This window comes from Rissa tridactyla, chromosome 2 (genome assembly GCF_028500815.1).
Source record: "Rissa tridactyla isolate bRisTri1 chromosome 2, bRisTri1.patW.cur.20221130, whole genome shotgun sequence".
Classification (NCBI taxonomy): Eukaryota; Metazoa; Chordata; class Aves; order Charadriiformes; family Laridae; genus Rissa; species Rissa tridactyla.
In genome coordinates, this window is record NC_071467.1 from 152,375,505 (window position 1) to 152,388,944 (window position 13,440).

A 13,440-nucleotide genomic window follows, 5' to 3' on the forward strand; every position below is an offset into this window, starting at 1 on the left:
CACTAAATCAAAACACAGCAAAATTAATGATCACTGCTAGGCTAGAGAAACCAAATTCCTTATTACCAAACAAGACTTGTGTGTATTGTTTCTGTTATCTTAGTTCCTAGATTATTACAAAATCAGATACCAATAGCTAATTAGCTGTTCTAATTATTGGTTTGAGTTTGCATAAATTATGCTGAAATGCCCAACTTTCTCTGGCTTTAATCAATATAATATGTCAAAAGGTTGCTTGGGGTTGTAAGATAATGAGATAACTAAAGCAGCACCCTGTACACTTCATTATTATAGGCTTCAGCCAAAAGAAATATCAGTATTTACAAATTATCCCTACTTAAAGCATGCAGTCTGAAGCCTACTGCTCATCAAGCAACTGCTCCTCAGCCCTGTTTCTCTTGTAACTACTGCCTGACAAACAGACTATCAAATAAAATGTAGGTTGAATAATGTAAATGGTTGCATCTTTTCCAAAATCCTCAAACTCCCGAACAATACAAACTGCACCATCGTTTCAATGTGTGAGTCTAAACTTTGTCTCGATTGGCGTCTTCAGAGGAACAGGTAATCCTCTAAGGGCACTGCCATTCAGGCATGACCCCACTGCAATCCAAGTTCACTTCCAGGGCACTGTAACCTGCTCTTGCTTGTAATGCTAATACTTCAATGCAGAGGTTGCTTCTATAAGCACTGTGGTCATTTTCAAATGAAGTAAATTCTTTAATTTCCTAAAAAGCTGACATCTCTCTCCCATTTTCATCTGCTGCTTTAAAGCCCTTAATTATGAACAGATTAAAATGGTTTTAGTAAAAATACAATTTTATGGAGTAATGACATAAGTGGAGGATAAGAATCAAGAAAAATATCACTGCAGTGGAAGAGGTGGAAACAAGCACAATAAAAGTGAGCTTTATTGCTCGTATATTTATACATGCTAATCTTCATAGTGTTAGGCAACACTAGCTCTTCAGCTGTACAAATAAGACAACTATTCATCCCAAATCCTTCCAAATTGCTTAAATATCCAAAGGGTGATTTCAGTGGAACTTGGGCATCTAAGTCCAAAAAAAGTGATTCTCAAAGTGCGTTATTTGCTTGCATTTGCGCCAATAAAGTTCCCTAAGAGACAAAGGTTTTGCAGGTGTTCACAATCCCTTCTGCCTTGGCCATCATAAGCAGTCGGTCAGAGTCCTACTGGCTTTCCTTTGCCCTTTCTCTTGGCTCTCTTAGGTAAGCCTTAACTCAGTATCTGGCTGTTTTGGACTCCTCTGAAAGGCTCCCATCCCTGCCCGGAAGCAATAGAAGTCCAACTTCATCTTTGGACTCTACACAAAGAACAAAGCACTTGTGCTGGTTGTGGTCACAGAAAACAACACAAAAGCAGTGGGTACAATCCTAATTAAACTCTGGATTCTGAATGGTCCTTTGTCATCAGAAGAGACCAAGGACTAGCATACAAGTCCAGATCAAAATTTCACACCTGCTGTGTATTTACTTAGGGCAAGATTTTCCTCATATGTTTCTCATGGTATTAAGCCATTACAATTAGAAGAATGTGGGAAGGAAGGTGGAAATATGGATCCACATTTAAAATTTGTCATTGGATTCTTCCAGTAACATGAGAGCATGAGAGCATTTACTTTTCAAAATAATCAATCATGTCTTTGCTTTTAGAATTAATGAAAATTTAAGGTATTCAGAACCTCATAGGAAGATCAACAGATGGGATATGGTCCTGCTTGACAGCAGAACTGAAAATAAGCTTATCTATTAAAGGTGTACAATGGAAATAGTTTCTGCATAACACCTTCAGCTGTGACCTTGAAGAGCAATCTTTCTGGATTCAAAGGCCATTCTTTCTCAATGAAAAACCTGGAGACAGTTATGGTGAACTATGGAAGACCACAAATATAAGAACTAAGATTGGTATGGGTGCTCTGAGAGAAAGGCTGGGTCTTTTCTTGAAAGGAGGTGAGGACACTGTCGAAATAAACAGATTAATTAGTGCTTTGTCATGGGACTCACGAGGCGGGGTGGCAGATGTCAGAAACACATGGACATCTCCCAAGTGAGAAGGAAGAGATATTAAAAAAGAAAAACAACTGAGGATCATAACCTGACAGGTAATCAAGAAATTGAAATGTCTGAAGAATGACGGAACTTTGAGGCCAGATGGGATCCAGCATGCTGGAAAAATATGGCATTCAGAGACATGGGGGAAAGAGTAATCACTTTAGTGCCCTGCAGATTTATAATGTACATCCATAATGGCAGCACCTGTGTATGCAAGTGTACTGTATGTATCCATTTCATCATTTATGACTTCTGAGTGCATAGCAAATCTACTTTGCTTTTATTTTTGTTTCCAGACAAAAAAACATTGTTTCGAAATTTTTAGGTTACCTTTCTTTCTCAGCTCCTTATCATTTCAGTCTGAACTTTGTTGCGCTCCTCTTTTGTCCTAACTGCCACTTCACAATTGAAGAGCAAATGAATCCACTTAACGCCTCTTTATTTCTTCATAGGTACAGAAAGTGAACAAAATTGATCCTAACATTTACCATTATCTCCCTCTCCAGGTCACAGCCCCCCTATGGTAAATTGTTCCCATTCAGGATGTCTGTCATAGTAGCCAGACTAATTCCTTGTTCTTAAGCACCCATTTCCTAACCCATTTGGTGAACACCACCTTCACACATCTCAGTAAAAGGCCTGGTCTCTTCGGAGCAGGTTTGCAGGAGATGCAAGTTACAATTGTGGCATTAAAATAAAAATTGAATAAAACAAAGGAAAATTCTTGTGTACTATGCAGCGTATGGACTGTTGAAGGCATCTGAGATATGGGATGAGGATGAGGAGTTTGGAGCTGTTTCCCCACTACAGGATCAGAAACAGGTACTGTGCTAGCCAATGCTGATAAGGCAAGTATGGTCTCTTTTGCCCATGACTGACAAATTCACTCCTGGCTCTAAATGTTGAAATTTTGAGTTGGAGAAGAAAAACAGAATCCAGGATTCTCAGCATAGAGCACTTTTAGGTGTCTTGTGAAAAAGTCACAACTTTACTTCAATTCAGCCAACCCATCTGCAAAATAGACATAATAAAGTTATGCATTGCTAGTGAAGGAATTTTTTTTTCTTTTTTCAGTAAGGAGCTGGAGACAGGGTGTCCTGCCAGAGGAATGCTAGCTGTGGATTGAGTGGATGAGTGAATGTGATACAACAGCAGGCACGAGGTCCTTTTTTTCCCACTTTTTTTCTTTTACAGCCAGAGCCTTTTTGTTACCCCAGTATTGTGCAGCTTTCTGAACACCAGCCAGAAAGGTAGTGTGGGTCCTCAGCTTGAAAGGCAAAAGCACTTGCTCCGTCCTCCTCCAGAGGCCGGTGGGGAGTGGGGGGGAGCCAGCACCAAGGGGGTGTGGGAACTGCACCCCAACAGAGCATGGTGCCTGCCCTGCTCAGCTCAGATGCTGTGGCCACAGACACATCTGTGGAAAGACATCTTCAGTTATAATGGAGCTAGAGCAGCGTCTGTTACTCAGCCAGCTCAGCTTAAAGAGGCCGGACCCACTGCTGAACCGCGGCCAGTCTGAAGCCAGTCTGATGGTGTAAACTTGGGCCTGGTGCCTCAAAAGTATTTGTTTAGATGTCTCATTCCTGTTGTAGTCAGATGCCCACCACCTTTGAGGAGTTACATCCTCAACCAAGATGATTCAATAAAGAAGCACCATATCGTCACAAAAATCATTTACTGGGTATTTTTTCATGCATCTCAGTGCCTCACTCTTGTCTGCGCTGGATTCCTGGATGATAGGAAGTTATTATCTCTGCTCAGAAATGTGGTACTAGGACATATAGTAGATTAGGTCCATTGCCTAAATTCACACACGGAACCTGCATCTGAGCAAGGGTTTAGAGCCAGGTCTCACGAGTCCCAGCCCAGCATGCTAGACAGGCTATCTTTCTCCTCTGAAAAGGTGACTGTAAAGCCTCTGATGCAAGAGCCCTGCATTGCTTGTCTGACTGCAGCAGTAGGAAAAAATTTAAATACTAGTCAGGGTCAGGCTTGGGGAAATTATGGTTTAATTATGAAAAGTCATCATGAATTCACAAAAGCAAGCTTGTGCTTAACAATCCACTGATGGGATTTTTTCAGGGTGGATAATAATATCTGATAACAGGAATCCGTACATTCTGTTTAACTAGATTTTTATTTAGAAAAGTCAGGCTCTTTATGTTATATGTCTGACTTTGGGAAGTGAAGGTATACAAAAGAAATACACTTTTAACACCTGCTTATGACAGCTTTCCATTAAAACTACAAAGACTCCTCTCTCACATCATGGAGACAGGGATGAGAAGACAGCTTTAAACCTCCAGAAGCTTCAAAACACAATCAAGAACATTAGGAAGAGGGAATTGCTCATGCGGCCATTCATGTTGGGACTCACCAAGGAGATGCAAACCTGTCAGTGGCTGCTGGCATTCCCAGACCATATCTCACATCAGCCCCTGCTCCCCACAGGCAGTTTGCCCTTGGCTAGGGAGGTGCCTGCACCCACAGGAGGGCTGGAGACCCCTGTTCAACTCCTGCCCCATGGGGAAAGACCGATGGCTTCCAGGTACCCCTCCTTCTTCCTATTCTGTTTCTCTATATTTGCAGTCTCAGCCTTCTTGGGATATCCGATTTCAATACGCTATGAACTAGCTCAAATCTTTTTTTAAGAGGTAACTACGTATGCTAACAGTCTAGCATGTAAGGATGTGACTAAAAGAGAGTCACAAGGATTAGTGTGAGGATCAATTTTCTTCACTTTATATATCAACGACCTGGAAGAAAGAAGATGCAGTAAGTGGATTACATTTGCTGATGATATGAAGTGAAGGGGCAGTCAAAACAAAGAAGGAGGGCAACAAAATTCAGGATATATGGTCTAGGAGCTGGAGACAGATAAGTAGCTTATAAGTTTCAAAGTATGTAAGGTAATGAGTCTGGGAACAAAAAACAAGAAGAGAAAATATCCACTCAATAACTACACATCACAAGACATTACAGAAGCACAGCATATGGGGTTAGTGGCAGATAAAGCTCTAACATCATAAGCAAAAGTGCTGAACAGCAGCAAGAAACTGGAAAAAAAATCTCTAAAGTGTAAGATAGAGAAAGGTAACTGTAAAGCAGGGGAAAAAAATCATTCAAATCCTGCAAATGAGGCTGGTTTTATGACAAAATATTGCATATTTCTAACCAGCTATGAAAAATATGTTGTTGAAAAAAAATGGTAGAATAGGCCTCTGCCAGAAACTGACAGCTGTTGAAATATCTTGATTATCCAGGGACTGGAGATGAAATCCAGGTTTGTATGGCTGAGGATAGAAGATTAAAAGGAGGCCTTACTGCGGTACATGCCATCCTAAGGGGAAAAGAGAGGAAAAACGATAGGAGGCTCTCGGAGCTGGTGACACCAGTGAGGGCAGGGAGGCATGGACGTCAGCGGAGGGAGGGTGCCAGCCGGGCCGGGCAGGACTTCTTTGCACAGGGAATGAGTCCCCTGACAGACCAAGGGCAACAGCAGGGACAAGAAATATGGACAATTCTAAAAAGTTGTTCAACATGTGTTTATCGGGCAGGACCAGTGTCGGACTATGCCTCTAACCCTGAAGGGGGTGAGCCATGCACTCGCATGGCTCCTCTCCCCCACGGCTGTCCTCACACTCTTACGGGCCTTACCAGGAGCCCACAGAGATGAACTGGGATCTTTGTGCTGACTGCAGCCAGGGCTCGATCAGATCCACATGGAGAGTGGCCTTTCTGTCGCTGTTTTCCCATCCGGCAGCCACTAATCAGCTCGCTCGCTTCTGCCCCTTTGCCGGTTGCTTTGTGGTGCCAGGGGTGGGGTGGCTGCCTGTGGCCGCTTCGGGAGCTCGCTGCCTCGGCCGCCCCTGCCACTCCTCCTTCTTTTACTCTCAGTGTGATCTGTGCTTACTGCTCATTTGTCACTGCCATCAAGTTGTCTCTGTCCTTCCTGCCCCGGCAGCTGGCAGCGTTCCCCTCCCCAGGTCCCCCTCTGCCACCAGGGCAGCCATGTCCCTGTCTCCCCTCCTCCGCAGGTGCCTGAGCACAGCCCGGACCAAGCCTGCCCCGTTTTGCTCTGCTACTCATTCGCTGGCATTTCTCTGGTCTCCAGTCCCCTCTGGGTAATTGTCTTCTCTTCTCTGAACAGGACCTTCTGGGCCACCTCTGACACGCACCGCACTTGGGCGACTCTTGAAGCCTGTTGCCAACTACCTCCAAAGCTGCTGCTTTGTTAATGCCATGTCATTTATTTGCTGGCCCAGGGTGAGGCAGGCTAGCAGGGTAAATGCATGCACGCTCCCTCACTCACTGCTTCTAAAGAGGAAGACGCTGCTACACTGATTTCATGATTTTTTTGGTCCTTAGCAGAATTTCCTGCACCTACAGTGTCTAAGTGGGTTGGAAATTTCCATAGCGTTTTCCTCTCAGCCTTGAAATAAATGTTAACTGAACTGTGAAAAGCAAACCATTGACCACATTTATCAGAACAGATCCGTACTAACAATATTCAACCTTGCACTATCACCCTGCATTTCTTCTTTGCATCGAAACCTTTTTGATTCAAATCCTTTAGCTGGTACTCCACGATCAATTTTGCTTTCCCAAGTCTTGATGATAATTCCAAGCCAACAGATCTGTACAGCTGCCCGAATGGCTATCCACAGTGCTCACCACAACCAGCCCAGTGAAATCAAGCCTTCCCATTGAGGGGGAACCAAGTGAAATCAAGCCTTCCAGGGAGGTCTGGAAAACCCAACAGCGTCCTGTGCAATGCAAAAGGGAGCAGAGCAGATGGGGAGTCCTCGTCCTTAGCGAAGCTCAGGTACAGACCCAGCTTGTCCCCTGCCAGCATCTTCTGAGCCAGTCTGAATGCATCACAAACCACGGAGTCACAAACTGCATTTGATTAGTTATCATACTAAAATAAATGGAATAATTTGGTTGTGTGAATTTCCCTATGACAGATAAATCCCGAAACAGCAAATTCCCTAGTGGGTATACATGATTAATGTATGATGAATTTATAATATTGTTGCTCTTGACAGACATTCAGAAGAAGTTAGGACCTGGTCTACTACCACTCTTTCCAAATAAAATTCCCCTTTTACTTCTTCTGTCATCAAACTTGCTGATAAGCCAGAAAAAATCAGAGAAATAGATACATTTGGGACAATATTTTACATTATTATTGGGTCTTTGTTCCAAGCAATTTCTGCATCTTAGGGATCAAGGTGAGCCTCCCATAATGCATCTGCTAGTAAGCAGGTATTAAAAGAAAGTCTTTCCAGGCATTTATCCTTGAGACATCAGACTGTAAGATGAAAAGATGACCCAGGGATTTGCTGACCATCACAGACAATGGCTTGCTATGATTAAAGCTATGTATGTTACCTGGACAAAACTACATCAAAGTGCTAATTAGGGAACATGTACTCCTGACTGGTTGCCTCTGAGGCTAATATGCTTTCATTTGTGTTAAAAACCCCAGCTGATGCAGAGAATCAGTGTGAGCTAGAAAGATATATCTATATAATGGACAGTATTACTGCACTCTACCATCTTTTCTGTGATATATTCTCTTTATGCAGAGAAACAGAATTTGTGTTGACCTCACAGTGCTGAGACATCCAATTAAAGAGCCTTGTCCCACAAAATCACCTGCCTGAAAGTAAAAATGAAAGAAAATTGGTCTGATTCATTTATTCCTGATAAGTACTTAACTATCAGTTTTCTGGAGCTTCTAATCCTATAATATTCCCAAAAGGCTTGCTGTAATCAGGATAGACCATACTTATACAAAGAAGAAGGGAAAAGCACCACCCACATGTTGTACGTGAATATATATGCTTTTAAAAAAATTGTCTAATTTACCAAGGCAACCAATTGATAGGTAACAGATCAAGCAGTACATAGAACAAGTATATATATTGGTAATAAAGCAGCCAAGACGCAGAGTGTGCTGTGTGTTAGAGGTGCTGCCAGGCTTGCCGCACCACACGCCCTGAATGCCCCTCTGGTTGTGGAGGGTCTGTTGGGAGCAGAATGGTGCCTCTTCTTGGGGGAATGTTACCTTCCTCTCCAAAACTGACACCTAACAGACAGTGGTACAACAAATCAAGTCATACTGAAGCTGGGGGGGACATTATTCACCCTCAAGAAAACAGCATCCAGCTATTCCCCTGCTGAGTCAAAAAACTGCATACACTTAAATGTAAAAGAAACCAGACCTATCTCTATGAGTCAGACTGGTTTTGATACTCTTTTATCTAAGAAACAACAGAACCCCATTGTTTCTCAGTTGGGCATGGACCATTTGGAGGCCATATGGACATCCAGGTTTTATTGCACATGCAAAAGATATTTTACAGTAATAAGTCTACGCTCTCAATGCTTCTTCATAGGGCGAGGGTGAGGCTGCAGGGAGATCAAGTAAGTTTTTCTTCAAAGAAGAAAACAAAACAGTAGGACTAATGTTACTAAGTGCATTACATTTAGTGTTCCACTTCACCTGGTTTAAAAGTATCCAAGGGTAGCAAAGGTCTGTTGAAAATGACTGCAAAGATGCCGACCCTCCGGAAACTCAGCCGCTTTCATTTATTGCTTACTTGAAGAAGTAATTAATGTTCTCACTTCTTGGCTAATACCTGCTAATGGTCACTTTATTCTTGAAAATTGTACAGTACTGTAACGGTTGGAAGGTAAAGTAATTGTGTAAAAAGGTTTACTAGGAACGGCCCGGTAAAAATCTAAGGGAGAAAAATATTTTCTTGCAGACTATGAAGGCTTATGCCCTTTTATTCTGGAGACAGGTAGAGTAGAATAATTTGTTTCATAGTGTCCAGACAATACAGGCAATGGGAATAGATAATTCAGCCCGAGCGCTGTGAATATGAAAGGCCAAACAATGCTCTGCCGATATGAGCTCCTGGTTTTCCTTTGGATGTTTCTGTTGGAGAGCAGAGTTTCTTTCATCCTTTACACAAAGTAGTTTCAATTTGTATTTGAGAAAACCAGAGGCAGCACACTCTGCTATTCAGATGCTTTATTCCACTTAGACACGTATTGCTTCCACTGCAGAGGGGTTAGTTAAAGGCAGCAGCGAGTGAACAGCTCTGGAGTCGCCGTCCCTGAGGGGATGCACAGGGATCTCCCAGAGGTGCCAGGACTGGGGGGAGTGTGGGGCAGACAACGGTTCTTCTTTTGTCGGTAAAAGCTCCACTGGATGTAAGCAGTACCAGCCTGGCAAAGCAAGGAATTATAGCCAAGAAAGGGTTTCAGTACTTGGTCCATCATTTGTCCAACAGAAATTTAATCGTAATCAGAAATGCATCATTTACAGCGCAGGTTTATCAGAAATCTTTGATAAGTCTGTTATTGCTGATTCCCTACTTCCAGTGACGAAGCAAAGGGAGACTTTAAATCTGCAGATTCCTGACTCAGCATCATCAATAATTGAGCTGTTAAATCAGTTCCTTCGTGCTGAATGGCACTTTGTTCTCAACTAGAGCCTGTTGCATGAAGACCATTTTGCTTTTAAAAGCTAGGCTGTTCTGTACTAAAATTTTCCAATATAAACATGCTTTTAAAACTTCTTATTGGTTTTGTCAATGTGTAAAATCCCATTTTTTCCACATATTCACAATAATTCAAACTTAGGTGTCAATCACTTTTTCATTTCCAGGAAACAATTTTGTACCATGGAATACATTTCATTCCTGTCACGGCACAAAGTGAACAATTCGAAAAGGATAAATAACACTTAAGGAAATATATTTTGCCCTGCTTCTGCAGTACTTGCTTTTAAAATTCTATTTCCTATTGTATTTTCTCCTACAACCTGGCTTGTGATGCTGATGTTTGCATGCGAAAGCTATTTAAGTGGAACGTTGCACTTCACTTATTCAGAGCTTATAATGAAGAAAAACGTGCAAAAGCATTACTTCGCGAAAACAGATAAGTAAGCATACTGCCTGTCAAATGATGTCACCCATGCTTGGCAGACAAAAAAATAAACGACTGCATAAGCCTGGTACAAGAGTCTGAAATCCACAGAGCATGAAATGTCTTGGGGACTAAGAGTCCGTATTCTGCATTTCTTCATATGCCTTACTAATTTTCTGTTTCTTTTACTAAGCTGCAGAATCTGCAGTGTATTGCAAAACACTAGCTGCGAGGCCCCTTAACTGTATCTGGGATCAATCCCTTATGAGATATTATCTCATTAAGACTGGCCCAAACCCCAACCTGCTCAGTGATATTTAGATTACTACATTAAGTTGACAGAACGCAAAGAGTCACTACACCAAGGTACTCAGCGCAGAGTATGCATTGCTCCGTAAAGAAAGGAGAGAGGGGAAGGCTTTTTTAGCTTCACTGCGCTCATGAACAGCTAGAGGTAAGAAAACCTCTATTAAAACGAGTAAGTTACTCTTACCCAGTATCTGTCTGACGCTAGTTCTCTGTGTTACTCATGGTATCTGGCAGTGTTTTCACTTAAAACAGGGTTGCTGTTTGTTTTTCTTGCCAGCTCTGCAATCCATATCTGCTTTTGTCTGGGGAAAGCGAGACTATTTGGTGATGCTTCTGACAGAAAGACAATAAGCAGTTTGTATGCATCCCGTGTACGTGGGCTTGCTTCGGCGCCGTGGCTGGGTAATGGCACTGCGCTGCAGAGGGGAAAGGCAGCGCAAGTGCCTGTGCCTTGCAGTCACTCCTGAAATGCTGAAGCCAGGGCACAGGCTGCCCTGTGCTCCAGGCTGAACCTCCAAAAAGGTTGCACAGTGACATTTTCTACCAGCCGAAAGTCACCGAGAGTACTGGCTCCTCTGGCTTTCTCCTCTCCTGGTCTGACACATCCCCTGTGTCCAAAGATGGGGAAAAGGTGGCTTAAAGAACAAGAGGGGAGATCTCAATGTAAAAACTTATTTAAAGGAGAAGATAACTTGCAGTATGGTAGGAAACAGCAGCAGTATCCTCCTTTGGAGTGTTCAGAGTGGGGGCAGGGTTGTGCGTAAGACATTTCACTTACAAAAGGAAGCAATTTAGGCTCCTCTGTTAACAGCCAGTTATGCTGAGTAACAGGGCAAATCGCAGCTACAGCTCTAGAGCTCCCTCCCTACCTGGCCGTGGAGGAACAGCAATGAGGAGCTCATGCATCAAGAAGATAAATATGATGCAGAGCAATAGATTTGACCAAATATTTCCTCGAATACCATCTAAATGCAATGATAAGTTTTCCCTTCCCATGCCTGTCTGAGCAAGAGATGTGACAGCCCCAGAGTGAGAAGAGATAACAGAAAGTGTAGAAAATAAATTAATCCAGTTTAACCATATGAAAGTACACAAAGCACAGAGCAGAGCTTGAAAAGAAGAGCATTTTGCTTTGTAAATTCAAATCAGAGGAGCAGATTTTTTTCTGCTTTCAAGAACACTGCAACACCACTCGTCTCCCACAGCAGGCTGAAAATCAGCATGAGGGGAGGAAGTGAGGACCAAAACCAAAACAAAAGCTTGTAGCATCCAGGTGCTCAGGAGAGAGAATTTTGCCTTTGGTTATGAAGTTACTAGTATAACTTTTGTAATAAAAATGTTGCTCTGTTAAAAAATGGCTAGTTTTCCATGCCATAATTTCCCCTATTTGTCCTTCCAACATTACTACATTCCCTCGTGAAACTGGAAGAACCAGGCTTTTTGTGGATTGTTTTTCATGTGTTCTGAAACTAGGATGTCCAATATGATGATCTCCAGAGGTCCCTTCCAACCACTATCATCCTGTGATTCTGTAATATCGTAATTTAGACTAGATAATAGTAGTCTGTTTTGAAGTATGCCTCTACTCGTAGCAACTTTCCATGAGTATTGTTAATAAGCAAAGAAATACATAAATATGGGAAGGGTGTTTTCTCCTTTTGCAGCTTGAATTTTGGTTAACTAATCTCAGAAAAAAAATAGTCAAGCGTAGTATCGTATTTGGAGGTGCTCCTTTCCTCATGATCTTCAGAGAGGTTACTTGCAGATGCAGAATGAAGATTATATCCTAACGCTCTCCCGCGCTATAGCATGCTGTAGCACGTACCCCTGAACTGCTTGTGGGGATATCAAATATTGTAAGGAAAAAAAGAACAGGGCTCTGCCATTATGAATTTCCGTGCTATACCTATGGGAGAGGCTGGGGAATATTAGCTGTACTGAGTGGAACAATTCAGTTAATCACCAATTTAGTGAAAAAATTTCATCTTTCTCCAATCATATGAAGTTCTTGAAAGATTTTCCTTGTGGGTCAATGTTACCCACTGCATGGTTTGTGCCAATATTACTTTGCTGCTTATTTATGAGCAGTGTGTTGCTAATACACAATAGTCAATATTTTTTTCCTAGAAATATTATGTGCTATTTGCTTAAAAGCAAAGTTTGTTTGGGTGAAATTGCCTTCCAGGAAACTCATTTGTACATGCTTTCTGAAAAATAAGCAACATGCTCTGACACAGATAATGTTAATGCACTCATAAAGGTGGATACGAATGTGAATATCTGCACGTACAAATAATACTAAAATTTTAGAAACTCAAAATCTATCCTCCCAACTACCGAAAAATGTCTACTCCTCTTTCCCTGTGTAAGACTGTTTTTCACCAGAAGAGCTTTCCAATGCAACAGGCTGAGTCCTGGGGAAATTTCCCTTCTTTTCATCCAATTTTCCCCACAAGTGTACGAGTGAGATAACTTGACTTAATGATGTCATTTCAGTGCCAGCCTCTTCAGCGGCAATTACCGAAGGGGAAAAAAAAAAAGAATGAATTCCCTGGGTGCTTTTGTTAGTTCTTCATTATTTTCTCTTTGAAAATTATTCTTCCATACTTCATCTTGAGCTGCCTTTTTTCAAGCTGAATAGCCCTATTGCTTCTGCTGAATACACGGACCTGACCACCCACACTTAGAAAAACCTTACCTCTTGCTGAGTTTCTCTGAAATGGTAGGCAGCAGGGCTCATGCAGCAATAAAACTTCATGATCACAGGGGAAGGAAATAGTGCAAGGCTAGGAATCCTCCTGCTGTTTCCATGTGATTTCCTAATTTCAAAATAGGCTGAGAAATAATAGGGGGGAAATATATTGTGAGAGTTTCCTCTGTGCTCTTCTGCGATTCCCCACCTAGCCTGTTGTGTATGTGAGGAACTCTATTAAACTGCTACCCCAAAAGCAGCAGCTTGGCAGCCAGTCTAACAAGCAGGAAAACTTTATTCTCCAGTATTTTAAAAGGAAGTTTTCCCCTTGAACCAAGGAAGTGGAATTGTAAGAGGTTACTCTCTGGCTTTTGTTTTTCTTCCTGTCCCCCGACAGGAATGGGATCTTGATTTGGAGCATG

The 13,440-nt window shown here is 42.2% G+C and overlaps 1 long non-coding RNA gene across 1 annotated transcript in view; it reads right to left on the reverse strand.

Annotated features, from left to right (window-relative positions):
- Positions 1 to 13,127, reverse strand: part of LOC128904765 (uncharacterized) — a 39,344-nt gene extending 26,217 nt beyond the window's left edge. Inside the window, exon 1 of the long non-coding RNA XR_008464633.1 lies at positions 13,025 to 13,127. This is a non-coding gene — a long non-coding RNA (uncharacterized LOC128904765). The remainder of the gene's footprint in view (positions 1 to 13,024) is intronic.
- Positions 13,128 to 13,440: the final 313 nt, after the last annotated feature.